The sequence below is a fragment of the Pinus tabuliformis genome, chromosome X, assembly GCF_031772625.1.
Source record: "Pinus tabuliformis cultivar Carrire ecotype Pingquan chromosome X, CPIR1, whole genome shotgun sequence".
Classification (NCBI taxonomy): domain Eukaryota; kingdom Viridiplantae; phylum Streptophyta; class Pinopsida; order Pinales; family Pinaceae; genus Pinus; species Pinus tabuliformis.
Window position 1 is genome coordinate 1,039,272,560 of NC_142308.1, and position 27,267 is coordinate 1,039,299,826.

Here is a 27,267-nt window from a genome sequence, read left to right on the forward strand (position 1 = left end):
TCAAATAGTGATTCCACCTCATAGTCGAACATCACAAAACCATCATTAGATTAGTCTCTATCCCAGCCATCCAAGGCTTTAGAGTGTTTGTTCCAACCAAGGCTCCAAGACTAGTAACTCAACCCACACCTGTCGCTGGGCTCCAAAGCCTTTGTCCAACCAAGGCTCTAGGACTAGTAACTCAACCCACCAAGGGCTCCAGAGAATTTGTCCAGCCAATGATACAAGACTAGTAACTCAACCCAAGCTGGTACAAGTCTGTAGAACATTTTTCTAACCAAGGCTCCAGGAACTATTAACTCAACCCAAGCTAAGGAAACATGAGAACCAACCAAAAAAACAATGAAAGTAAACCCACAATCACCATGGCTATCTAGGAAATGGAAAGGCTAGGCAATACACTGTCAATCCAGGCAATCCTCCATACCAATGATAGATCAAAACCAACAAACTACATGAATATGCCATGCATGTCAAAACTAGTGAAGGAAAAATACATGAAACTCGGTACCTGCATGCAAATCTGATATAGCTACTAATCTCAATGCCCTCTTGCGATTTCCTACTCTTCCTTTACCTTCTTTCTCCAAGAATCCAAGTATGCCACACCCACCAAGAGTGCTCCAAGAAAATTCTAAGTCTCCAAGAGTTTGAGAGAGAATAGAAGCGAGTTCCACCAAAACCTGTCCAAAACTTGAGCCAAGAGCTTACCAACTGATCTTCAAAAGCCCTTTTATTAATTAGGTATATATTTTCTTCATTTTCCTCCTCACATGCAACCTGTGCCTTTCACCTCCTTTTTCTCCTAATTTCCATTATTTTCATAAATAAATGTGCCAAAAATTCCATTTTGTATTTCCAAAGCCTTAGCCATTGCCTTTGCCAATTTCCTTGGCCATAATAAACTGAATTAACATGCATTAGAATGTTTTCCCCCACCATTCATCTTGGAATATGTGTCCCATCACTGTGGCCTTATATATATTTACATGAGTTTTTAATCGGGGTTGTTACAAAATTCCTTCCCAATATTATGTTGTTCTCTATGTATTCTCATATTGTGTGTCCTTGCTGGTATCAATATGTAACTTATTCATGTTCATTCTTATTGTATGTTTATAATTGTATGTGTTATATTATTTCCATGAGTAGCCCCATGTATTGTTACGTTGTTGCATGCGCAATAGAGGGGTCAAAAGGGGGGGTAGCCCCCTTGCATGGGGTCTAGGGTAGTGCCCTGGAATTTTTTCCTTTTGGAGGAACCAATAATGGTTGGGAAAAACCACCCATGGTTTTGCACATGGTTTTGGGCATGATGTTTTTCCCATGGTATTTTTTAGATCCAGTCAAGGGAACCATTGTTATGTTCTAATCAAGGGTTAATGAATTGGGGTTTATGAATACTTCAACATCTATACAATGTATTCTAACATTGAAAGGAATATAATGAAAAATCAATTTGGTTTTCCTAGTTTTGGGTTCTAGGAGAAAATATCTATGTATGTTTTTATGTTCTCATCATTGTATATTTTTTCATTTTTAAGAATTTGTTTGTAGGTAATTTATGTACATGGTTAACACCTACAAGTAATTGGGGTTTCAATGGATGTCAATGCAACCTCATCAACAACTTTAGGGACTCCTGCAAGTTTAGGTAAAAAATGCGGAGCTACAAGTAATATAATGAAAGGAATATAATGAAAAATCAATTTGGTTTTCCTAGTTTTGGGTTCTAGGAGAAAATATCTATGTATGTTTTTATGTTCTCACAATTGTATATTTTTCCATTTTTAAGAATTTGTTTGCAAGTAATTTATGTACATGGTTAAAACCTACAAGTAATTGGGGTTTCAATGGATGTCAATGCAGCCTCATCAACAACTTTAGGGACTCCTACAAGTTTAGGTAAAAAATGTGGAGCTACAAGTACGGGCAGGGGTCCAAGGTGAAGTATCTCTTTCTTAAGAGCCCTGCAACATTTTTTTCAAAGTCTAACACATCACCTGTATGGGATGCGGGGGACCTCATTACTAGTGTGACTACACTGAGTTACAAACTAATAACAACCAGAGAGAAGAAAAAACATTAATGGGAGGAGCAGCCATCCACGATCATATCTATGTAATGGTTGATAACTACCAAGATTAACACTAATCCACCATGGTAGAAACCTCAAGTATGATAAACCATGTAAAAGTTTAAAAAAAATTAATTATGGTGCTATAGATAGTTTCATTTCACCATTCGCATTAGGAAAAAATGGGTTGGCATTGTACACGCACGTTTACTTTAAACAAGTCAAAATGGTTTATGGGGTAAAACAATTATTAGAACATAGTGTTGACCAATATTGAGTAAGCCTTGAGGTGTGTTGTAGTACCCTTACCCATTTGTGATGATGGAAATACATGTACAATGATATTAGGCTGGTGAGCTAGATGTATATTATGGTTAGGTTGGTGAGCCAGAATTATTTTGCAGGCATGTTTTCCTATGCATTTGTGTTATATATTTTGGGGCTAGTGTGACCAGGTATATATGTCATTTTGATTAAGTAGATGGAGGGCCAAGATTGTAAATATGATGTATAAATTTTTATAGTATTATAAAATGGGTTGCTTTCAAATCCCACTCCAAGGTAAAGAGTATGGGAGGTGGTGCAACTCCATGGTGTTAGGAAACTAAGTGTTTGGTATTTGGTGTTAGGAGAAAAGGACACATAGGGCCCACATGGCTTCAGTGTGTGCCACATGGAAGAGAGAGGCCATGTAGTGATGAAAAGCATATGTTTGTATGGAAATGATATGGAGGAATTATTATCATAATTATTATAAATATTATTATAATTTTTATGGTTATCATTTTGATGGCTATTGTGATGAGGATTATGGACAAATGGTTGTGGTGATTTCAGTTCCGGGCAACTAGATAGTGAGCCCTAAGCTTGGGTTTTGAACCAGTTGGGGGTTGTTTTGGTTTATGACCTGGAAGGGTGCTTGGAATCCTTTGAAGTAGCATGAGCTCTTGGAAGCCCTATGCTGAGAAGTTCCTGGCTGGTGATAAGGCACATTGGAAGGTGAGCACTACAGAGGGACTAACAAGGCACAAAAAAGGGTGTGCCACTTTGGCACATGTTTAGTGAAGCAAAGCACAGTGGTTGGAGTTACGACTATTGGGTTGGTGCCTTGGACATGGATATGAAATTATTATTGGTTTACCGTTGCTTGTGCAATTGTATCCCTAGCTCACGGATGACTCCTGGTTGATATTGATGAACCACGAGGTTTATGCTTGGGTGGAACATGGAGAGATCGTAACCAGTCATATTTTATTAGAAAGATAAGTGTTCAATTTTACGTGCCATGCTAATCATTGAATTTATGTGGAAACCCTAGTTTTGGCTTCTATGTCAAATGCCTTAATTATCTCGTATTTACAATTTACTATGCAATTTACAGTATTTATGTTTTATGTTTTCTATTAAACTCTAGTATGGGTTATGTACTTATTCCATTGTACTATAAATAATTAATGTATATAGTTTCTAAAATAATGTGTGGTTAAATGGAGAAATAATATTTGGTACCTGGTATACCAGAATGGGCTTTAGGGTGTCAAATGCTTGAAATTTATTACTCGCATATTGTTGGCATTATGGTTCAAGTGTTGTCCTTGATGGCAACTCACTCAGTGGATGGTACAGGTGCTCAAAGGTTAGTACAGGTGATGGCAACTCAATCAGAAGACAGATCTCAGTACAGCATGGCAAGAAAGCTCATACACGCTCTTTCGTTAAGCCCAAGTCGCGTGTACACGCAAGTTAGATTCAGAAAAAGCGCGTGTATGTGGAAAGGTTCCTTTGGTTCATGGTGGTTAGACCTTGGAAGTTGTGCCTATGATTTCGGACCATTATGTCTCGACGGGCGTGTCGATCCCTAGTTTTAAAGTTGATGGTATTGTGTTACTATGGTTTTGGCTCTTGGTATTGAGAAAGGCCTAAGGCTATATAAGGAGAAGAAGATCATTAGGCAAAGATCATCTTTCGACAAGGCATGAATATCTAAGAGAGAAAGAGATCTGATATGCAGGTTCTGAGTTGGTTGATCTGAGCTAAGGAGAGATCTCATCGGTTGATGGAGAACTAGATCTAAGGAGAGATCGGGATCAAATGGTTTGAAATGCACTATCATGTTATGGTTGATTATGCGTATTTCTAGATCTGCATATTGTCGCAATGTTACGTTCTGAGTCTAACTAATATCTGGTACAGCTGCAAGTTGAGAAAGTTTATTTTTAGATCTGTACGCAGGTTGGCTTCGGTAAAAGCGCGTGTATACGCGGTTTCTGCTCATTAAAGTAGCGTATATCTTTTGAAGCTTGATTTGGGTTTACAGTGGGATCTGACTGTTATTACAGAGTTCTGTAGTCTGCTCTGTGTTCTGGTAACTGGTGATTGACAGGGTTCAGTGGTTCAGTGATTCAAAGTTGGTTGTTTTATGCTTCAATGATCTGTTGTGAAAATTGAATGAATTGTGGTCTTCAGATTGTAATGTTGTGCTTCAGGAATATCCAAGTCTGAAAATGTATGAAAAGTGATACCTGGAAGAAGGAAGATTGTAGGTCAGCACCTACGTACTAGTATTTTGGCTAGTACAAAAGAAAAATGGGGTTGGAGCTCCCTTCCAAGGAAGTTTGGAGAACGAGAGAAGGTTGAAGCCTTCTGCAGGTTGTAGCCTGCGTACTGGTATAAGGCTGCACCAGTACAAAAGATTGTAAACTGAAGTTTCATATTAAGAAAGATAGAGACAACTTGCAGCAGGTGGTTTTCACCCACATTGGGTTTCCACCTTATATCTTGGTGTTCATGTGTGTGGCTTTTTATCTGTTCTGTTATACTGCACATGTTTACTGTTAATATGATGAATAATGTCCTGATGCACTTAATTGAAGAATAAGCCAACTAAATTGTGAGTTTTCTGCTTATACGCTGTTTTACTTCGTCACAGTAGCGTGTACACGCTGGTTCACTTAACTGAAGTAGCGTATATGTTTTGGGCATTTGAAAAGTTTGATTAATCTGATAATACTGATTCACCCCCCCTCTCAGTATTATTTCCAACAATTGGTATCAGAGCAGGTCCTTCAGAGAAGCTTGATCGCTTGAAGGAAGATCATTCATCATGAGCAACTACGAGAAAGAAGCATCAATCAGGCCACCGGTTTTTGATGGAACAAATTTCAATTATTGGAAGGTAAGAGTTACTGCATATCTTCAATCTCTTGGTACAGAAGTTTGGGACATTGTAGAAAAAGGCTATGCTTTTCCTTCAGCTACTCCTACAGATCCAGATGAAAAAAAGGCATATGAAACAAATGCAAAAGCAGTCGCTACCCTATTAGGAAGTATATCTCAAACAGAATTCATGAAGGTCATGCACTTCAAATCAGCAAAAGAAATATGGGACAAAATGATCACTAGCTATGAAGGAGATGAACAGGTAAAGGAAGCTAAACTTCAAACACTCAGGATTCAATATGAGACTCTCAAGATGTATAATGATGAAAGTGTGGCTAATTATTTTCTCCGGGTAGATGAGATTGTTAATTGTATGAAAAACTTGGGTGAAGAAATAAGAGAAACTATAGTAGTTCAAAAGGTTCTAAGATCTTTATCCCCCAAGTTTGAATCTAAAGTATCTGCAATAGAAGAAAAAGAAAATCTCCGTGTTCTCACTATGTCTCAGCTACATGGAATTCTAACCGCTTATGAAATGAGAAAGGGAGGTCCATCTGACAGAAGGGAAGCTGCTTTTAAGGCATCAGGAAAAGAAGATTACTATGAAGCAAGCCATGTTCCAGAAGAAGAGGAAGAAGAATCAAATTTTGTCAGAAATCTTCAAAGGGGTTCTGGAAGGTTCAGAGGTAAGCTACCTTTCAAATGTTTTGCTTGTGGGAAAGTAGGTCATTATGCTGCAAAATGTCCTTATAAGGATAAAGGAAAAGAACCTGCTAGATGGAACAAGAAACAAAGTGCAAATAGGAAAAGCTACTACACCCATGAAGATAGTGATGGCTTATCAAACAGTGATGAAGATGAACAAGGTAATAAATATAAGCTGTTAATGGCATTTGAAGATGATGATTATGAGGATGCTATAGATGTGGATAATCTCTATAATGAAATCACTAGACTCAAGAGAAGCATAGAAGAAAGGAATGTGATTATTGATACTTTGCAATTTCAAATTGATGAAAAGGAAAAACATCTTGAAAAACTAGAAGGTGAAATTGTTGGTCTCAGAAAAGAAATTGAGAAAACAAAAACTATTAATCTTAAATTTGTCAAAGGATCTGAAACCTTGGATGAGATTATTAGTGTGCAGCGGTCTCCTCTAAACAAAACAGGTTTGGGCTATAATGGAGAAACCTCTCAAGCATCCACCTCAAAAAGTTATCTTGATGCAGCAAGAGGAAATGAGCGGAAGAACAATGAAGATAATCAGGTAAAGCAGGGACGAGTTACAAACAGAAACTATCAGGGACAATCCTCCTTAAGGATGAACAAAAGCTACAACCAACCACAGGTAAAATCTTCTCAGTTTGGCTCAAGAATAGATGAAAATAGAAATTACAATCAGTTGGCTGGTAGATTCAATAACCGCAGAAGCTTCTTCAATGGACAATGCTTTTCTTGCCACAACTTTGGTCACAGAGCAGCTCAATGTGTTGCATATAAAACAATCATGACTAGGGAAGCTCAAAAACAAAGAAGTATGACAGGGATTACAAAAAGGACCTATAACAACTTTTCGGTGCTTGAAAATGAAGTTGAATGTTCTATTTGCAATAATTTTGGTCATAAAGACTCTGAATGCAGGAGCAGGTTTCAGGAGAAAAAGGAACAAGCCACAAGCACCAAAACATGGAGAATAAAGGAACCTCAAACAGAAAGATGTGGGATAGCATTTTATGCAGAAGGACAGGAAAATCTATGGTACATTGACAGTGGATGTTCGAAACATATGACAGGTGATAAAGAAAAACTTGAATCTTATTCTACTTTAGAAAAGGGAAAGAAAGTCTCTTTTGGAAATGATACTCCTGCTACTATAAAAGGAAAAGGTATTGCTCCTTTAAAAGAAAAGGTCAAGGCTGGAAATGTTTTGTATGTTGATGGATTGAAACATAATCTTCTAAGTGTCAGCCAGATGTGTGATCAAAAAACAGAGGTTATTTTCAGATCGAATGGATGTCTTGTTCGTGATCTTGATACAGGTAAAACAGTTCTCAAAGGCAAAAGAACTCCAAATAATCTGTACATATTTGAAGAAGAACAACAACAATGCTATCTTAGCAAGGATGAAGAGCACTGGTTATGGCATCGAAGGTTGGGACATCTAAGCTTCTCACAAATAAGGAAAGCATGCAAATATCAGGCAGTTCGCGATCTTCCAGATATCAAAATTCCAGACAACACCATATGCAAATCTTGTCAGTTTGGAAAGCAGACCAGAACTAACTTTCCAGAGAAGGAAGGGTCAGCTAGCTTGCCTCTTGAGCTAGTCCATACAGATGTATGTGGTCCATTTAGGAAAAGGTCACCTCGAGGAGAAGAATATCTGATATTATTCATTGATGATTTCTCAAGGTTTGTTTGGTTAGGGCTTATGAAGCACAAAGATGAAGCATTCGAAAAATTCAAATCCTTCAAAGCATTGGCCGAAAATGAATCAGGACACAAAATCAAGTGCCTCAGATCTGACAGAGGTGGGGAGTTCACATCAAATGAATTTTTTGATTTCTGCGATGAACATGGGATAAGAAGAGAATTCTCTACAGCTAGAACTCCTCAGCAAAATGGGGTTGTGGAAAGAATGAACAGAACTATCCAACAAATGGCTCGTGCTATGCTCGATGAATCAGGTACTCCTGCAACCTTCTGGGGAGAAGCCGCACATGCTGCTGTTATCATTCTTAACAAAACAAATGTCCGAGTAAACAGCACTCAAACACCTCATGAGCTTTGGAGTGGTAAAACTCCTTCCGTGAAGCATTTCAAAATCTTTGGGAGCAAATGTTATATTAAGAACACTGATGAGCAACTTGGCAAACTTGAACCTAGAGCAGATGAGGGCATTCTTCTTGGTTATTCTCCACATAGCAAAGCATACAAGTGCTACAATAAAAGACTTGGCAGAATTGTTGACAGTATTGATATAGTGGTTGATGAGAAGGGATATATTCCTAGGCAAGTTCATCATGAAGAAGATGAAGGTTACTCTCAAAGGCGAAATGATGAAGAAGAAGAACCTCAAGAAGAAGAAGAATCTCAAGAAGAACCAGAGGAGCAGACAAGAATAGAAGAGAAGACTCCATCCAGATATGTCCAAAAGAATCATCCAGAAACTCAGATTGTGGGGCAGAAAGAAGCAGGAGTACAAACAAGAAGGACACTTGCAGAAGCTTCAAGCTACTTGGCTCTACTCTCCTCCATTGAACCACAAAATGTGAAAGAAGCATGCAAAGATGAATGTTGGGTCAAAGCAATGGATGAAGAACTTGAGCAAATCGAAAGGAACAACACTTGGGAATTGGTTCCTAGACCAAAAGATAAGAATGTAATAGGAACAAAATGGGTCTTCAAGAATAAGTTAAATGAAAATGGAGAAGTAATTAGAAACAAGGCCAGACTTGTTTGTAAAGGGTATGCACAGCAAGAAGGAATAGATTTTGAAGAGACCTTTGCTCCTGTGGCAAGACTAGAGGCCATCCGAATGTTCCTTGCTCTCTCAAGCTTTCAAAACTTCAAGGTATTTCAAATGGACGTGAAATCAGCCTTCCTGAATGGAGACTTAGAAGAAGAAGTATATATTGAGCAGCCAGATGGGTTCATTCTTGGGAATGATCCAAACCTTGTATGCAGATTGAAAAAGGCTCTCTATGGGCTCAAACAAGCCCCAAGGGCTTGGTACTATCGGTTGGACAAATATCTTCACCAACAAGGCTTTTCAAAAGGATCAGCAGATAGCAATCTCTATATAAAAGTTGAAAATAACAAATTGCTAATTCTTGTTGTTTATGTAGATGATATTATTTTTGGCAGCAATGAAGAGACTATGAGTCAAAACTTTGCCTTGGTTATGCAGAAAGAATTCGAAATGTCACTTCTTGGAGAATTGACATATTTTCTTGGATTGCAAATCCAACAAAATGAAGGAGGTATCTTCTTGTCTCAAACCAAATACCTCAAGCAGATCTTGAAGAAGTATGGCATGGAAGAGTCAAAACCAGTATGTACACCCATGGTTACAGGATGCAGCCTCAGTGCAAATGATGAATCAGCAGCAGTCCACCAACCCACTTATAGATCCATGATTGGGAGTTTGCTTTATTTGACAGGTACTCGACCAGATATTACACATGCAGTAGGAATGGTTGGAAGATTTCAAGCCAACCCAAAGGAAACTCATCTTCAGGCAGTCAAAAGAATCTTCAAATATCTTCAAGGGACCCAAAACTATGGCTTATGGTATCCTAGAAATACTGATCTCACTCTTCATGCTTACACAGATGCAGATTGGGCTGGAAGTGTGGATGATAGGAAAAGCACAAGTGGAGGTGCTTTCTTCATGGGTTCCAGATTAGTATCTTGGTTCAGCAAGAAACAAAGTTCGATTGCCTTATCTACAGCTGAAGCAGAATATGTAGCTGCAGCATCTTGTTGTACACAACTTCTTTGGATGATGCAGACCTTGCAGGACTTTCAAATCACTTGCACTCCACCTGTCTCTATCTTATGTGATAATACAAGTGCAATCAGCATTTCAAAGAATCCAGTCATGCACTCAAAGACCAAGCACATACCAATCAAGTACCATTTTCTTCGGGAACAAGTGCTTGAACAGAAGGTCAAGTTGGAGTATGTTCCTTCTAAGGAGCAAGTTGCTGATATTCTCACAAAACCACTGCCCAGGGAAACTTTTGAATATCTCAGACAAAAGCTGGGAGTAGTTAATGCTTCATCCTGTTGTTGAAATTTGTTTGTTCTACAGAAAAGTTGGTATACGCAGGTTACGGAAGTAATAGGAGCGTATACACGCGGATTCATGGTGGGAAAGTCGCGTGTATGCTGGACGCTTGTTGCAGAAAGAATATCCGCGTACATACGCTGTTTTATACAGGAGAAAACGCGTATATGAAGTTCTGAACAGCAAGGGAAAACTCTGAAGTTCTGAACAGCAATAGGAATGTCAGAATTATTCAGGCACAGTTTCAGGGAGTGCAACAGGCACAGGTTCAGGGGGAGCAGCTCAAAAGTCTCATAAAGCATTGTTGGCATTCAGATGTTTTTGGTTGTTGGTTTCAGGAGAAGGAGCTCAGAAAGAAATTCTAGTTGCTGATCTAACAAGATGTTTATCAGATGCTGCTGATGTCTTTCCTAAGTCTTGGTCTAGATCTGTTGTCTCTATGTCATGTATCTCTCTTGTCTCTTTTATGGTGTCAAGGTCATGTAACGGCCTTTGTTGGTTTCCCCACTATGCCTGGGATGAATGATGAAATGTTCATGGTTAGGTGGATGAGTCAATATTGATGTATCCCCACTTGGTTGGGTGGATGAGTCATTTTTTTTGTATATCCTCACTTAGTTGAGAAATGGATGTATGTATGAGTCTTTGGTGATAGGAAGGTCTTTTATGATGTATAGAGTCATGTTCTTCTTGAAGAACATCTTTTGCAGATCTTGCCTACAGTCAAGGGGAGCATGAACAGCACTTGGTGAGCAGGATGGATAGATTGGTACTCTTTGGCATTCACAAAGGGGGAGCACACTTGGAGATTTCAGCATGTACTCAGGGGGAGTATGGACAGCAGTATGGACAGCAGAAGGATTACCAAGGAAGAGAATATCTTGGTCCTCCCTTTGCCCTTGATGTCAAAGGGGGAGAGTGACTTGGTGTGGTGGTTGCCATCAAGTCCAAAGGGGGAGATTGTTGGCATTATGGTTCAAGTGTTGTCCTTGATGGCAACTCACTCAGTGGATGGTACAGGTGCTCAAAGGTTAGTACAGGTGATGGCAACTCAATCAGAAGACAGATCTCAGTACAGCATGGCAAGAAAGCTCATACACGCTCTTTCGTTAAGCCCAAGTCGCGTGTACACGCAAGTTAGATTCAGAAAAAGCGCGTGTATGTGGAAAGGTTCCTTTGGTTCATGGTGGTTAGACCTTGGAAGTTGTGCCTATGATTTCGGACCATTATGTCTCGACGGGCGTGTCGATCCCTAGTTTTAAAGTTGATGGTATTGTGTTACTATGGTTTTGGCTCTTGGTATTGAGAAAGGCCTAAGGCTATATAAGGAGAAGAAGATCATTAGGCAAAGATCATCTTTCGACAAGGCATGAATATCTAAGAGAGAAAGAGATCTGATATGCAGGTTCTGAGTTGGTTGATCTGAGCTAAGGAGAGATCTCATCGGTTGATGGAGAACTAGATCTAAGGAGAGATCGGGATCAAATGGTTTGAAATGCACTATCATGTTATGGTTGATTATGCGTATTTCTAGATCTGCATATTGTCGCAATGTTACGTTCTGAGTCTAACTAATATCTGGTACAGCTGCAAGTTGAGAAAGTTTATTTTTAGATCTGTACGCAGGTTGGCTTCGGTAAAAGCGCGTGTATACGCGGTTTCTGCTCATTAAAGTAGCGTATATCTTTTGAAGCTTGATTTGGGTTTACAGTGGGATCTGACTGTTATTACAGAGTTCTGTAGTCTGCTCTGTGTTCTGGTAACTGGTGATTGACAGGGTTCAGTGGTTCAGTGATTCAAAGTTGGTTGTTTTATGCTTCAATGATCTGTTGTGAAAATTGAATGAATTGTGGTCTTCAGATTGTAATGTTGTGCTTCAGGAATATCCAAGTCTGAAAATGTATGAAAAGTGATACCTGGAAGAAGGAAGATTGTAGGTCAGCACCTACGTACTAGTATTTTGGCTAGTACAAAAGAAAAAGGGGGTTGGAGCTCCCTTCCAAGGAAGTTTGGAGAACGAGAGAAGGTTGAAGCCTTCTGCAGGTTGTAGCCTGCGTACTGGTATAAGGCTGCACCAGTACAAAAGATTGTAAACTGAAGTTTCATATTAAGAAAGATAGAGACAACTTGCAGCAGGTGGTTTTCACCCACATTGGGTTTCCACCTTATATCTTGGTGTTCATGTGTGTGGCTTTTTATCTGTTCTGTTATACTGCACATGTTTACTGTTAATATGATGAATAATGTCCTGATGCACTTAATTGAAGAATAAGCCAACTAAATTGTGAGTTTTCTGCTTATACGCTGTTTTACTTCGTCACAGTAGCGTGTACACGCTGGTTCACTTAACTGAAGTAGCGTATATGTTTTGGGCATTTGAAAAGTTTGATTAATCTGATAATACTGATTCACCCCCCCTCTCAGTATTATTTCCAACACATATGAAATATGTTGTTAGGGTTTGGTCCATCTAGGGCTTGACCCTTCTTTAATTACATAATTATGAGTGGTTATTTCTGGTATGTATAATTATAATGTGATACTACATGTTTATTAAATGAACTTCATCTTATTATGAATTAAATCATGTGATTATGTAGGAAATTCATGAATTGTTTGGTGAATTTAGGTTCAAGGTATGTATCATTGTCTGGATGGTGGCTAGGGATGTTACAAGGTGGTATCAGAGTCCAGTTTGCAACATTGGGCATGATTGGACCAAATTCAAGGCAGAATGAGGATATTTTTTACAGGTTATAGGTTATCTACCATTTATTTAACAAAAGTCATGATGGTGGAAGTAGTAGAAATTTCCCTAAATCTAAGGATAGGTACCACATAAGGATACCTAACAAAGTTTAAATGGGAATTACAAGTTGTAATTTGGCGGTGATTGGGAGAAATTTAGCCACATAGGACTAAATTTGTTCAATGGTAGCGAAAGGAGGTGTTGGACAAGATTTTCATTAGTTTACGGAAATACCTCGCCGGAAATTGTGGTTACATGTTTAAATTTTTATTAGGTATGCTATGGATGTCTCCAGGAATACACAATTGAAATTATAATATACAAGAATATATATATATATATATATATATATATATATATATATATATATAATACACAACAAGTGTTTGATATAATTCGGGAATGAGATGTCTTCCCATAAATAATGGTGATATATCCTTCCAGAGAGTAAGTTAAATTGGACATGAAGAATTGTTGGAAGGAATTTAATTCTTATTTGGGTAGTTAGGCTCATGGGTGCTTCTCTCAAAGAACCTTTGGCATATCACGTACATTTTTTTCATACTAAACAATACCCCTAATTTGACTACATTTTGAAAAATACCTCTAAAAATCATATTATTTAACCCCCTACCAATAAAAACCCAATACACTTTCCCGATTAATAAAACCCCCACTTTCACTAGATATTATAGTTATCCATTTTTTCATTAACATTTTTTATACCCCTTTATATTTTTTCATTAACTTTGAGCTCCATTTTTTATACCTGCCAATATAAAAACCATTTACCCCCTATGATATGCTCAATATATTATGTCATTTTTCCTCAATATATATCCCCCAATATGAATGTATGTGGTGTGGTATTTCCCCCCAGTGAATCCCCATGTTTAGGCTCATGATGACTAGATGAGGGTCGTCTTTCATCTTGATAGATTAGTTATACTAATAACTCGAAATAAGAATATCCTTTTGGGATGGAAAAAATTATCCATTTATGAGAAGAGAGGTCTTAATGCAAAAAAATTTAAAGATGATTATATTTCATGGAGCCTTAAGAGATCTTAAGAGCCTTTTGTTGGCATGGATGATTATATTTCTAAAGTGATGTGTAGTTTTATTTGATCATTTGAAGGTTGTTTCAAATAAAAATAATGGGATATATTTTTGGTAAAAACTAACCATGTTTGATTTCTAGGTAACTCGAGCATCATCTTCCAGTGTAGGAGGTTGTAAACAATTTCGTTGAAATTTTATAGTAGTTATTTTACTCTTTTCAAACATCAGTTTACCAGTCACTCATGGAAATGTTTGGAATAAGTTAAGCCTTTTGCAGTCTTGAAATAAATATCTTTACAAGTTTTATGGTCAATTAGCTAAAAATATCTAGGTTGGCTTTCCTTGTCACTATTTTCTTGTGGTCATCCTTGCATTTCCAAAAAAGTTTGGTCATGTTGTGTATTATTTATAAATTTCAGAAAAAAACTTGGAATATTTTGGTAACCATGATAGTTGCCTTCAATATAAAATCATCATTTGATTCAATTTAAAATTGGTAGGTGGGGAGTCGCATTAACACAACAAAAGGTTATGATCCATTTAAATTAAAATAAAACATAAACTGGAAAATAATTTTGACTCTCATAAAAGTATGTGGACGTCAATTTAAAATTATGGTTATAATTTGGTTTGGCCTATGGATTCGTAGTCCTATTCTTGCTCTAAAACATTATTAATTATCTATAAGTTACGAAGGTTGAAAATGGATTCATTAAAATGGGGTCATGTACGATGGTTTTGTAACTCATGTTTTCGACGTCTAAGGGAAATACATTGTTGTATCTGTTAATTAGGCATTTGGGAAGTGGAAAACCCAAGCTTCCTATCACTTGCATGAAGCTCTATGATGATATCCTTATCAAGGGATACTATACTATGAGGCTCTGGATTGGAAATCCACCACAATAATTTTCTCTAATTGTGGATTCAAGCAGCACTATCACATAGGTCCCCTGTTCAAACTATACATGATGTAGCAATCACCAGGAAAGATCCAATATTTTAACCAGATTTTTCAAGCACATACCAACGCATAATGTGTGGTTTCGATTGCGGTCTTTGTGACATAAACAAAAATCAACATAAATATGAGAAGAAATATGTAGAGATGAGCACATGGGCATTCATTTTTTTTACGCTTCTCGTGCATGTGGGCATTCACGGGCGCTCATTAACCATAGTGCCAACTCAAGGCCCTGACAGGTAGTGTCACGACCCCACACTAGTAGAGAATCTAAGTCCACCATGAGCATTATGCGACACAGACTCACTTTTTCATTTCACCACTTCTAGAGCATTCAGATTACGCCTACTAAAAACACTTAGTTTATTTTTTGTTCATGTGTTCTTCAATTACTTATGCAACGAAAATAACTTAACTTCATTTAACATTCACTTCATAAATGTGCAATATGAAATAAACATAAATAAATAGTGTACAAACAAGTTTATGAAGAGAGATGGCAACTCCCCAAACCAAGTCTGCCCCAATTGTTATTAAACTTCAACAAATATAATATAAGTCTATTTTACAAATTTACAAGAGTGTGATTGTTGCCTGGTTGCACCAGCTACTCGTTCACACAAGTCTGCCCAAGTCATGTTGTTATTCCTGTGCTATCAACCCCATCATGTATCCTTGTTTACACTATCAAGATGTGCCACCTCTTCACATTCTACTTGTAAGACATGCAGCCTCTGCCCACACTATCAAGGAACCCCAAGTTCCGCAACCATACTACAAAAATCACCCTAAATGGAAGCACGCCTGTCCTCTCCACCCCGGCCGGGCGCATGGCCTAGGATGCTGCCTGCTGCACCCGGGTCACATTGTTCTGCACGTTGCCCTAAACTCTCATGTTCATACTTTTACCTTCATACATTTGTTCATCTACGAACTTGCGATTTGTGTTGGATGCCTTCTTGGTCGACCACTCCACTCGAATATATAGTGGCTCAACCTCTCATATTATCCAGTTGACATACCAATAATTTTGTTGATTCGAATTTACTCGTTTCTTACACACCCCAAACGACCTACCAATTATGTCGTGAACGTCCATTTCGCGAGCAGTGGCGCCCCTAGGATGATTTGCCATCGTGCAGGCGAGTGCCCCTTATGGGCGGGCATGTATTTTCATAGCGTTCACGATAATTTGTTTTCGTTCTTTCCTTATCGCTCCATGTTGCCGTTGGTATTGCCCCGAGAGTTGTGTCACTACTGCCTCTCGTTGCATGCCCATTACTACTTGGCACTCAGGTGCCCCACCTTGGTGTAGGCACGCCCATGAGTGCGGGTCCACCAAATTGGCTGTTATAAGTAAAATTCTCTCCTCTGCCTCACATCGCTTCGCTTCTGTCACGATCCCCCGCTATGAAGTCTTAAGATAACTTGTGGGCAATGTGTAACACCGATATAATTTCACCTTTTCAAGTTACTTTTACCCTAACTATGCCTATTTTAAAGAATTAATTTTATTTCAAGTGTTTTTTCAAATATTTATGCAGCCAAATTACATTTACTTATTCTATCTTCTATGTGCGATAACCATAACATGTAAATAATTACAATGTGATATCGTACAATAAACAAATTTATGATGGGAGGGGGAAAATACCCAAGCAAGTTCACCCCGACTATCAAAATACTTCACAAATACAATACAAGTGCATTTTACAATTTTACAAAGACGTGGCAATCACTCATCCACCCAATTCTATTCAAATCGTGCATCTTCTGTGCACACTATCAGCCCTGTCATGCAGCTCTGCCCGCACTATCAAGACGTGCCACTGCTACCCACACTCCTACCCACAATGGTTGTTGATCGTTCATGCTAATCCACTATCATTTGTTCCTTATCACTCCATGTTGTCATTGGTTTTTATCTTCGCCGCACATTGCGTAGTTTCCGCCCCTTGTTGCATGCTCATCGCTACTTGGCGCCCGCGCACCCCACCTTTGTGTAGGCATTCCCTTAGGCTCGGCTCCAACAACTTGACACTATAATTTGAACGCTCTCCTCCGTCACACATCCCTTCGCTTGTGTCACAACCCCACACTATGATGTCTTAAGATCACTTGTGGGCGTTGTGCAACACTGACACAATTTCACCTTTTCAAGTTACTCTTACCTGAACTATGCCTAATTTCAACACTTACTTTTATTTCAAGTATTTCTTCAATTACTTATGCAGCAAAATTACATTTACTTCATTTATTTTCTATGTGCGATAACCATAACATCTAGACAATTACAATGTGATATTGTATAGTAAACACAGTTATAATGTGAGGGGGAAACTCCCCAAACAAGTCTGCCCCAAATGTCAAAATACTTCACAAATACAATACAAGTGCATTTTAAAATTTAACAAAGATGTGTCAATTTCATAATTACACCAAGAACTCATCCACCCAATTCTGTTCAAATCATGCAGCTTCTGCCGGCACTATCGGCCTTGTCTTGTAGCTCTGCCCGCAGTACCAAGACATGCGACTCTTACCCACACTGCTTGCTGATTCATGTAGCACCTGCTCGCACTATCAAGGAACCCCAAGTTCTGGCCAACTGAACTTCATAAATTACCTTGTTCAAAACCCTTGCTGGCCTGGTCGCCTTGGGTGGGCGCATGACCCACGTTGCTGCCTGATACACATTGGCCACATTGTTCTTTTCGCAGGTCCTAGTCTACATGCGCTACCTCCTGAACTTTCTTAGTTCACCCTTCACCATTTGCCCTGCAACTCTGAAATTGTGTGAATTTCCTTGGTCGAATTGGTTGCCTTTGGTCGACTCCCACTCCTCAAATATAAAACCACTCATCTCCATCCAATTACTTGAGCCGACACTTCAATACTTGGTTTAGCTGACACATTCACTTATTGTGGGTGCCCCCCACGGGCTGACCTACCAAGAGTTGGGTGGGCACCCCATGTTGGGCATGCTCTCCCCTTGTTCATGCCTTGCCTCTTCCTTAGTTTTCATGCTAAGTCCTTTTCTGGTCTTCCTTTGTTCACACATCATTTCCATTGGTCTTGCCTTGGCCCACACACAATGTCACTACTGCTCCTCGTCAGACACACAACAAGACTCAATGCCTGGGTACCCCACCTTGGTGTGGGCACGATCTTGGGAACATGTCCACCAACTCGACCACTATAACTTATGACCATGTATTCCTCCCCAATGCACTAGTAAATTGTGGGCGCTCTCCTATACAACACACTAGTGTATTTTCCTTTTGGTTTTGTGCGGTCAGGCACCCCATCTTTGTGCAAGTGCGTGCCCCTCCAACTCATCCTCCACATGCCTTCGATTAAATTCATCTGTCACCCGACTCGCCTGTTTGGTTTTTCGACTCTCCTCATGCTTGTGGGCGGTCACAGGCCCTCGTTGGCCTTAGTGCCAACTTGAGGCCCTTACAGGTAGTGTCACGACCCCACGCTGGTGGAGACTCTATGTCCACCATGGACAATGTGCGACACTGAATCACTTTTTCGTTTCACCACTACTAGAGTGTTTGGACTATGCCTACTAACAACTCTTAGTTTGTTTTTTATTCAAGTGTTCTTCAATTACTTATGCAGCGGAAATAACTTTAACTCCACTTAACATTCACTTCATAAATGTGAGATATCCAATAAACATCAATAAACAATGTAAGCACAAGTTTATGAAGAGAGGGGGAAACTCCCCAAACCAAGTTTTCCCCAGCTATTATAAAACTTCTACAAATATAATATAAGTCTATTTTATAAATTTAAAAGAGTGTGACTGTTACCTAGTTTCACCACCAACTCATTCACACGAGTCTTCCCAAGTCATGTTGTTGTGTTTGTACTGTTGGCCTCGTCATGTAGCCATGTCCACACTCTCAATATGTGCCACCTATGCATATGTTTCCTACAATATGTGCAACCTCTACCCGCACTATCAAGGAAACCCAAGTTTCGCAGTCGTACTACAAAAATCACCCTAAATGGAAACGCGCTTGTCCTGCCCACCCTGGGAAAGCGCATGGCCTAGGCCACTGCCTGCTACACCCCGGTCACACTATTTTGCATGCTTCCCTAAACTATTTTGTTCATACTTTTCCATTCGCACTTTTGTTCCTCTCTCAACTTGCGAGTTACATTGAATGCCTTCTTAGTCGATCCCTCCACTCCAATATATAGCCGCTGGACCTCTCATCATTATCCAGCTGACATGCCCATAACTTCATTGAGATGACTTTACACGTCACTTGCATGCCTCGTCCAACCTACTAGTTATGTGGTGAATGTCCCTTTCGTGAGAGGGTGCACCCATGAGACGAACAACCATCGTGATGTTGGGCACCCCTTTTGGGTGGGCTCACCTTGCCATAGCATTCATGTTAGCCCTTCGTCGTTCATTCCTTGTCGGTCCACCCTACCATTGATCTTGCCTTACTCCGCACGTTACATTTCTTCCTCCCCTCATTGCACGCCCTTCCGTACTTGGTGCTCGGGTGCCCCACCTTGGTTCAGGCACGCCCTTGGGCATGGGTTCACCAAATCAACCGCTATAAGTTGAATGATCTCCTCCATCGCACATCCCTTCGATCATGTCATGGCCCCACACTATGATGTCTTAAGATCACTTTTTGGCATTGTGTGAGGTCGACACAATTTCACCTTTTCAAGTTACTATTACCCAGACTACGCCTACTTTCAACACTTAGTTTTATTTAAGGTGTTTCTTCAATTACTTATGTAATGAAATTACATTTACTTCATTTATATTCTATGTGCAATAACCATAACATGTAAACAATTACAATATGATATCGTGCAGTAACACAGTTATTATGGGAGCGGGAAACTCCCCAAACAAGTTCACCTCAACTGTCAAAATACTTTACAAATACAATACAAGCGTATTTTACAATTTTACAAAGATGTGGCAGTCGCCTGGTTGCACTAGCAACTTGTCCACCCAATTATTTTCAAATTGTGTAGCTTATGCTCGCACTACAAACCCTATCATATAGCTCTGCCCACACTTTCAAGACATGCCACTCCTTCCCACATTGTTTGCTAATTCGTGCAACACCTGCCCGTATTGTCAAGGAACCCCAAGTTCTTCCCAGCCGAATTGAAGAAATTACCCTGTTCAGAAAACCATCTGGCCTGCCTGCCCTAGGTGGGTGAATGTCCCAGGTCGCTGCCTACTACATGTAGGCCACACTATTCTTCTCATGGGTCCTGTTCCGCATGCGTTGTTTCCTGAAATTTCCCATGAACTTCACTCACCTTTTTCCCTTCTCTCTAAACTTGTGTGAATTACTTGGTTGAATGGTTCATGCCTTTGGTTGATGCCCACTCCTCCAATATATAGTCACTCGACCCACTTCAATTAACTTGCACTGACGTTCATAGTTTGGTTGAGTTGAGTTTACATATGCCATGGACGCCCCTGCCAGTGAGCATGCCTTACAGGCCGACCTACAAGGAGTTGGGTGGATGCCCCATGCTGGGCGTGCACACCTCTTGTTTGTGCCTTGCCTCTTCTTTAGTTTGTATGCTAAGTCCTCCATTGGTCACATGTCATTGTTGTTGGCATTGCCTTTCCCCACATGCCATGTCGTTTCCACTCCTCACCGCATGCCCATCACGACTCGATGTTGTACCTTGGTGTGGGCACGCCCTTTGGCGTGGGTCTACCAACTCAATCACTATAAGTCGTTTACGTTCTCTCTTCCTTCAACGATCTCATCCAAGTGTGGGAAATCTCCCATACAACACGCCCATGTATTTTCCTTATGGTTTTGTGCGGTCGAGCACCCTGCTTTTGTGCATGTATGTGCCCTTCCAACTCGCCTTCCACATGTGCTTGGTTAAATGTGCCCATCATCCAACTCGCCCATTCGGTTCTTCAACTCTCTTCATGCATGTGGGCCATCACGGGCGCTCATTGGCCATAATGCCAACTCGAGGCCCTGAAATCCTACCCAGCGTTAAAAAGGTTTTCACCCTCAACAACACCATTCTGGCCAACTCCATTTCCAAGACCAAATCTTGTAAAGTGTCATCAACTCCAACGTCAATCGTCCCTGTTGCATGAACTCCCTGCTCTCTTTGCATGAACCTCCATCTATGCTCATGACTCTATATAGATAAGACTCCTCAATCCATGGTCATTATCCAAAAATCATCATAATTCTCCACATTGCGTAATCTCATGGAAGGTTGCTCCCTCCAAATTGGCTATATGATATGGTCACAACTCATATCATGCCAATCCACCGTGTATCTTCATCATGTGAATTGTTGTTATAATACTTCAACTCAACTCCAGCATATCCAACCATCATCTAAATCCATGAGAATGCACCTCCTCATGCCATCGTCGGTTATTTCCCCAACATTACGTCACATCTTCACCTAAATCAAGAAATCTTCCCATCAATCCAATGCTCAATGTACCATATCCAGGTCCATGAAGAAAACTCCATATCATCCACAATATGCTTCCCATTAATGTTGTCAAAGGGTAAAGTCTACACTTGTTGCATTGTCTCATCCATGTGTTTTCCATGGTCATAAAACAACAATCACCATTTCCATTAAAAATGGCTAAGTCTCATCAACTCAATCCATGCCTAAATGCTCCCACCAAGGCACCACCATTGATGCAATTCCATCAAACTCCAAGGTGTATCCTCCTATCACATCCATAAAGTGAATCCTCATGAACATATCCCATACTATGTCCAATGTATGCATCCCATACTGCATCAAATTCAAGTGTCAAACTGACCTCAGCTCCTCAATGAACCATGTAATTCAAGACCACCATAGTATGAACTTTTCATCAGCTAAAACTATTTCAAGTTATCATAAGCTCCCATGAAAAATGGTATCCCAACTCTAACCTTGTGATTCCACTGCTCCTTGCTCTGCCTCGCCCCGTCGTCTCCTAGAATCAATCGATGTAGCTGCCCAACTATGCTCATGTACGTGTGGTATTAGCTAACCAACACGTATGTCACATCGACTGAGCAGAAGTTTCCATTCTGGCTTCAACAGTGCAAAAGAAACGATAACAGAGAAACTAGTGCAGCAGCCTAGGTGGAATTAAACATGAGAAATCTGCATAGAAAATGGAATCAAATGTGCCGAAGTAAGCATTCTAGGTTTTATATTGGAACTAGAACCACCGATGATTCAATTAAGTTGCTTAGTAGTCACTGGTTCGAGTCCCATGAAGTGATCAACAAGCAACAACAATAGTCTTCAATTTTAATTCCTCAAGTTAATATACCATGGTGGTCAGCTCCTCCAAAGCAACAGTTTTCTCCGACTTCATAAAGCCAGTCGGTTCCAGTCCTTCACTGCATCCACACCAGATTTGTTGCACCATCACACAGATCCTCAGATATGCAAGTCATCACCAATCGCAACAAGAAATCATGCAGTCGCCTTATCAACTAAATGTTGCCACCAACTACTGCTCGACAACAACCCTGGATCCTTCGATCTCACCGCTCCAGCAGATCCACACTCACGACACATCGATCCACCACAGCAGCGTTCCATCACATCAATCCACCACAATGATCTACCACAACAGCGATCCACCCCATGATCTCAGTGAATCAATCTGTCATCTGCTCGATCTCCAAGCCAGGAAGCTTGCAGCCACGGATCAACCACTAATGCAGCGATCCACCACACCACTGCAAAACCACGATTTCCAACCCACGCAGCACACTGATCTTGAATCTAGTCAAACCTCCATGGGTCAACCTCCAATTGGACAGAGCAACATGTTTTCTCCCTTCAGTTTCGTGTTGATGGCCCACGCAGAGAGAAATTGCTCAAAGGAATGACCTAAAAGCGTGTTTTTCTCTCCAGGAAGGGCGTTGATCAAGACCTAAAAGCACTTTTTCTCAGCCAAAATGGGTGTTGATCAAGCAGAGAAAAAAAAATCTCCAGACTTTCTCTGCCACCAAGAACAGACCCGCCACTAAGGGCCACACTACAACCACCAGGCACTCTCAGTCACCAAAGATTTCTCACTTTGACTCACTCAACCCTGAAGCTTTGATACCATGTTAAAGTAGATAAATGCCTTTCGGATTAATCACATCATTAGGGTTTGGTCGACATTTCGAACCAACTAATGTGGTTCATCCTTAGGACAAGGTGGGAAAAAATCATACAATCTTCATGAATAAATAATAGGGATGCATCATTGCTCAATGTTAGCCATTGAAAAACTAGCCGTTGGAGATTAGTTAAACATGTAAAATTAATTAATTAATTTTATTTTATTTTAATTTAGAAAAAGGGGGACAGGAACTATTTAATATTTTAAATTTAGTTCTAAATTTAAGTATCGAGGGTCTTTCACAGTGCATTATATTAGATATCATTTTTTGGGATTCAACTACGTTAAGAAAGTCATTCATCTATGACCATTTCCATGAGAGGTAGCCATAAGTGACTAATTTCTCATGATTTTTGAATATTCCACTTAGCACTCATTGCATCGGGTGATGCTCACAGGGGTGAAGAGTGTAGAAATTCTCACTGTAGATCACCTGATAATGCAATATACTAAAGCAAAATACTTGATCTACTTCTACAAACAAACTTGCAGAAGCTTAATCGATTTTGAGCGAGATCAAATAGAACACATATAACAGAGAATGAGAAATCAATCACACATGAAGATAGAAGAATACTCTGGGGAAAGCCTCAGCTAAAAACACCACTATCTGTATTATCATACAAGTGGAAATATCTCTGGATTACACAAAGCTTTAGCTCACAAGCTATCCAGCTCTCAATACAATCCCTCAATGCTGCTCATAGACTGAATAGACACAACATATGCTTTCCTTCTGTCCTTCAAGCCTCCTATTTCCTTGTGCAGTTTCTCTTGGGTCCTCTCGCTGCCACCTATGTGAATTCACCTCTCACATAACTCACCAAACTCAGAAATAACTGCACAATCCTGAAGGAGATAATTCCTTCTACATGGATGAGCTTCCTATATAAAAAAATTCCTCCAACTGATAGTACAATGTCCCTTCCTTTGATCTCAACTAGGTCTCTGACTGAACTGACATGCATGAGTTATTTATGAGAGAATATTCAGTTATCTGAAGTACACTAGTTACATGCATGCATGCATTAACTAACTAAACTCACAATCTGTTCCACAAACTAATGGAACTAATCTAACTGGACTTAACTCAGTTAACTGAGCTAACTAATTACAACTCATCCTGATCTCCTTAATTAAGGGATAACTTCCTCAATCAAAGGGATAATTGTTTCATGTCTTCACATAGACTTCATGTTTGATTTTCTCCAACTAATTAACTCAAGATGAATTAGTTAATTATTTTTCAAACAACTGCTAAGATCAAATTCGAATTTTAATTCTCAATTTTAGTTCAGGGACTAACTAAAATTGGAATCTATCCTTAAATTTTATTTATATCATTTCCATTTTATCATTCCTTTTTGCTATGTCCAACACTGGTACCTGAAATGCTATTTATAGAAGCGCTATTTATAACATTTCTTGTTGCTATTTTCAACAAAGAAGTGGGATTGAAACTAGTGAAATGAATCACATAGCGTCAATCATCACTTCCGAGGCTTGCACCCAGTAACCAGGACTTCCCAGGAGGTCACCCATCCTAGATCGCCTCTGGCTCAAGCGGACTTAACTGTGGATTTTTCCCCACAATCAACCACACTTAGCTTGCCACCCCATTTTCAAAACCTTAGCAAGTATTGTGCCTCATGAACCATTCAAGTAGAGCTCCCTTCAGTCTTATGTATTTAAGTATCGAGGGTCTTTCACAATGCGTTATATTAGATACCATTTTTTGGGATTCAACTGCGTTAAGAAAGTCATTCATCTATGACCATTTCCATGAGAGGTAGTCATAACTAACTAATTTCTCATGATTTTGAATAGTCCACTTAGCACTTATTGCATGGGGTGATGCTCACATGGGTGAAGAAGTGGGATTGAAACTAGTGAAATGAATCACATAATGTCCATTGTCACTTTCGGGGCTTGCACCTGGTAACCAAGACTTCCCAAGAGGTCACCCATCGCAAATCGCCTCTGGATCAAGCGTGCTTAACTGTGGAATTTTCCCCACAATCAAGCCCACTAAGCCCCCTTATTTAATATTCTAAAATAAGTTATGAATAATTTAATATTTTGAATTTACTTATAAGGATGTTAATAATTAACTAAATAATAAAAAATATAAGGGTGTTATAAATATTAATAAAAATAGTTGTTTTATAATATCAATTAATAAAGAGTTTAACATATTATAATGAATATGGTTAAGAGAAGAGAAGGATAAAAAGCGGGGGGGGGGGGGGGGGGGGGGGGGGTGGTGGGGGGAAGGGAGCTATTTAATATTATAAATTTAGTTTTTTATATATAGGATTATGAATAATAGTAATGTATCATTAAGAATACCTTAAAAATTAATAAGGGGTTAAGACTAAGTTATAAATAGTTTATATTTAAATACTAATATTTTTTAATACCAAATTATTATAAAGAATAAGGTAAAGAGATGAATTAGGAGTTCATTAAGAAAAATAGGTTCAAAAAGAAAATCAAAGTAAAGGGGTAAAATAAGTTAAAAATAAAAAGAAAATTTGAGAGGGAAATTTTACTATAATATCAAGTACTTAGAAGCTTGAGATTTTTAATTTTAATTAAGATGTAAATCTATAAAGAAAAAAGGGGGATGAGAGAAAAATATAAAAAGGAGGGGGGGAGAAGACACGAGGATCATAAGGCAAGGGTCAGAATCCAACTCTTACTCAATTTCCAACCATCGTCTCTGTTGAGATTTCTAGCATGCCTCTCAATCTCAATAGCCTCCCTAAGTTTCTTATGGTGGAAATGATAAATCCTAGCAAGGACTCTGGATTCCTCAATACAGACATGATGCTTGGATTTCTCTGCATACTCAACAAGAGTTGATGAGCGAGAACGATTGTGCCTTATGTTTACAGCCTGCTCATGGATCCTCTAGTTAATTGATCGACCCATTTCTCCAATATATGGAATACCACAGGAACATGGAACTAGGTAAACCCCTTTCATGTCCTTCAGGTCTATAGGGTCTTTAACCGAACCAAGAGAATTTCTAATGGTCCATAGAGGCCTGAATGAGGAGGAGACATTATTCCTTCTAAGGATATGGGAAATCCTATCTGTGGTCCCTTGAATAAATGGGGGATGAACCTTGGAGATAGGATCAACATGAGAAGTTTTAACTCTTGATCCTTTACAGGCTCTATGAAAGGCCTTGAGGCCCTGATTTTTGATGTACCCATTATTTTTAAAAGCTTCAAGGAGATGAGATTTTTCCTTCTCTTGGTGGTTTTCATCAAAGATTCTTAGAGCATGGGTAGAAAGGGTGTTGAGAACACCAAATTTCTGAGCAGGGAAATGATGAGAATTAGCATGAAGATATTGTTCCGTGTGAGTTTCTTTTCAAAAAACTTGGTGAGAAATAGAACCATCATCCATTCTAGAGAGGAGAATGTCAAGGAAAGGAAGGCATCCATCCACCTCAACTTCCATTGTGAACTTGATGGATTCAGATAGGGAATTAAGGTGGTTCAAAAAAATATCCAATTTTTCACGACCATGGGGCCAAATGACGCAAGTGTCATCAACAAACCTCTTCCACTTCTTGGGGCGAAATTGAGTTGAGGCTAAGGCCCTGTTCTCAAAATCTTCCATAAACAAGTTAGCAACAATAGGGGAAAGAGGGGAGCCCATCGCAACACCGCAAGTTTTCTCATAGAATTCACCTTGAAAACTGAAGAAATTCGAGGTGAGGCAGAGGCCAACCAATTTGGCAGTGTCCTCGTCAGTGATCCGACTAATGACATCAATGGCTTCTTGAATGGGGATTTTGGTATATAAGGAAAGAACGTCAAAACTAACAAGCAGATCCCCTGGGTCCAACCTCACATCCTTTCATTCTTGAACAAAGGACGTAGAGTCCTTAAAATAGGACTCGGTACGACCCACAAGAGGCTTAAGCTTAAGAGCTAATAATTTTGCAAGAAGATAAGTTGGCCCACCTATTGGGAAGGCCATAAATTCTAGGGGTGAGGGGATTGCTTTCAATGAGCTTACGGGAAAGAGGATTAAGACAGAGAATTTATTAATCAAACTAAGTAGCTCTCAGGTGAGGAGCTTCACCTAGAGATTGCCTCTGGCATAGCGATCAACACTCTTCTCATTAACAATAAGAAATATATAGTTCACAAGCAAATAGGGATGTTAAAGAAACCACCTATAAAATAAGAACAAATTCCTAATCTAAGTCTCACACATAAATAATGAACTGACTCTCTCCAAGAATACATTTCTCCACTAAATTTAATAGTTG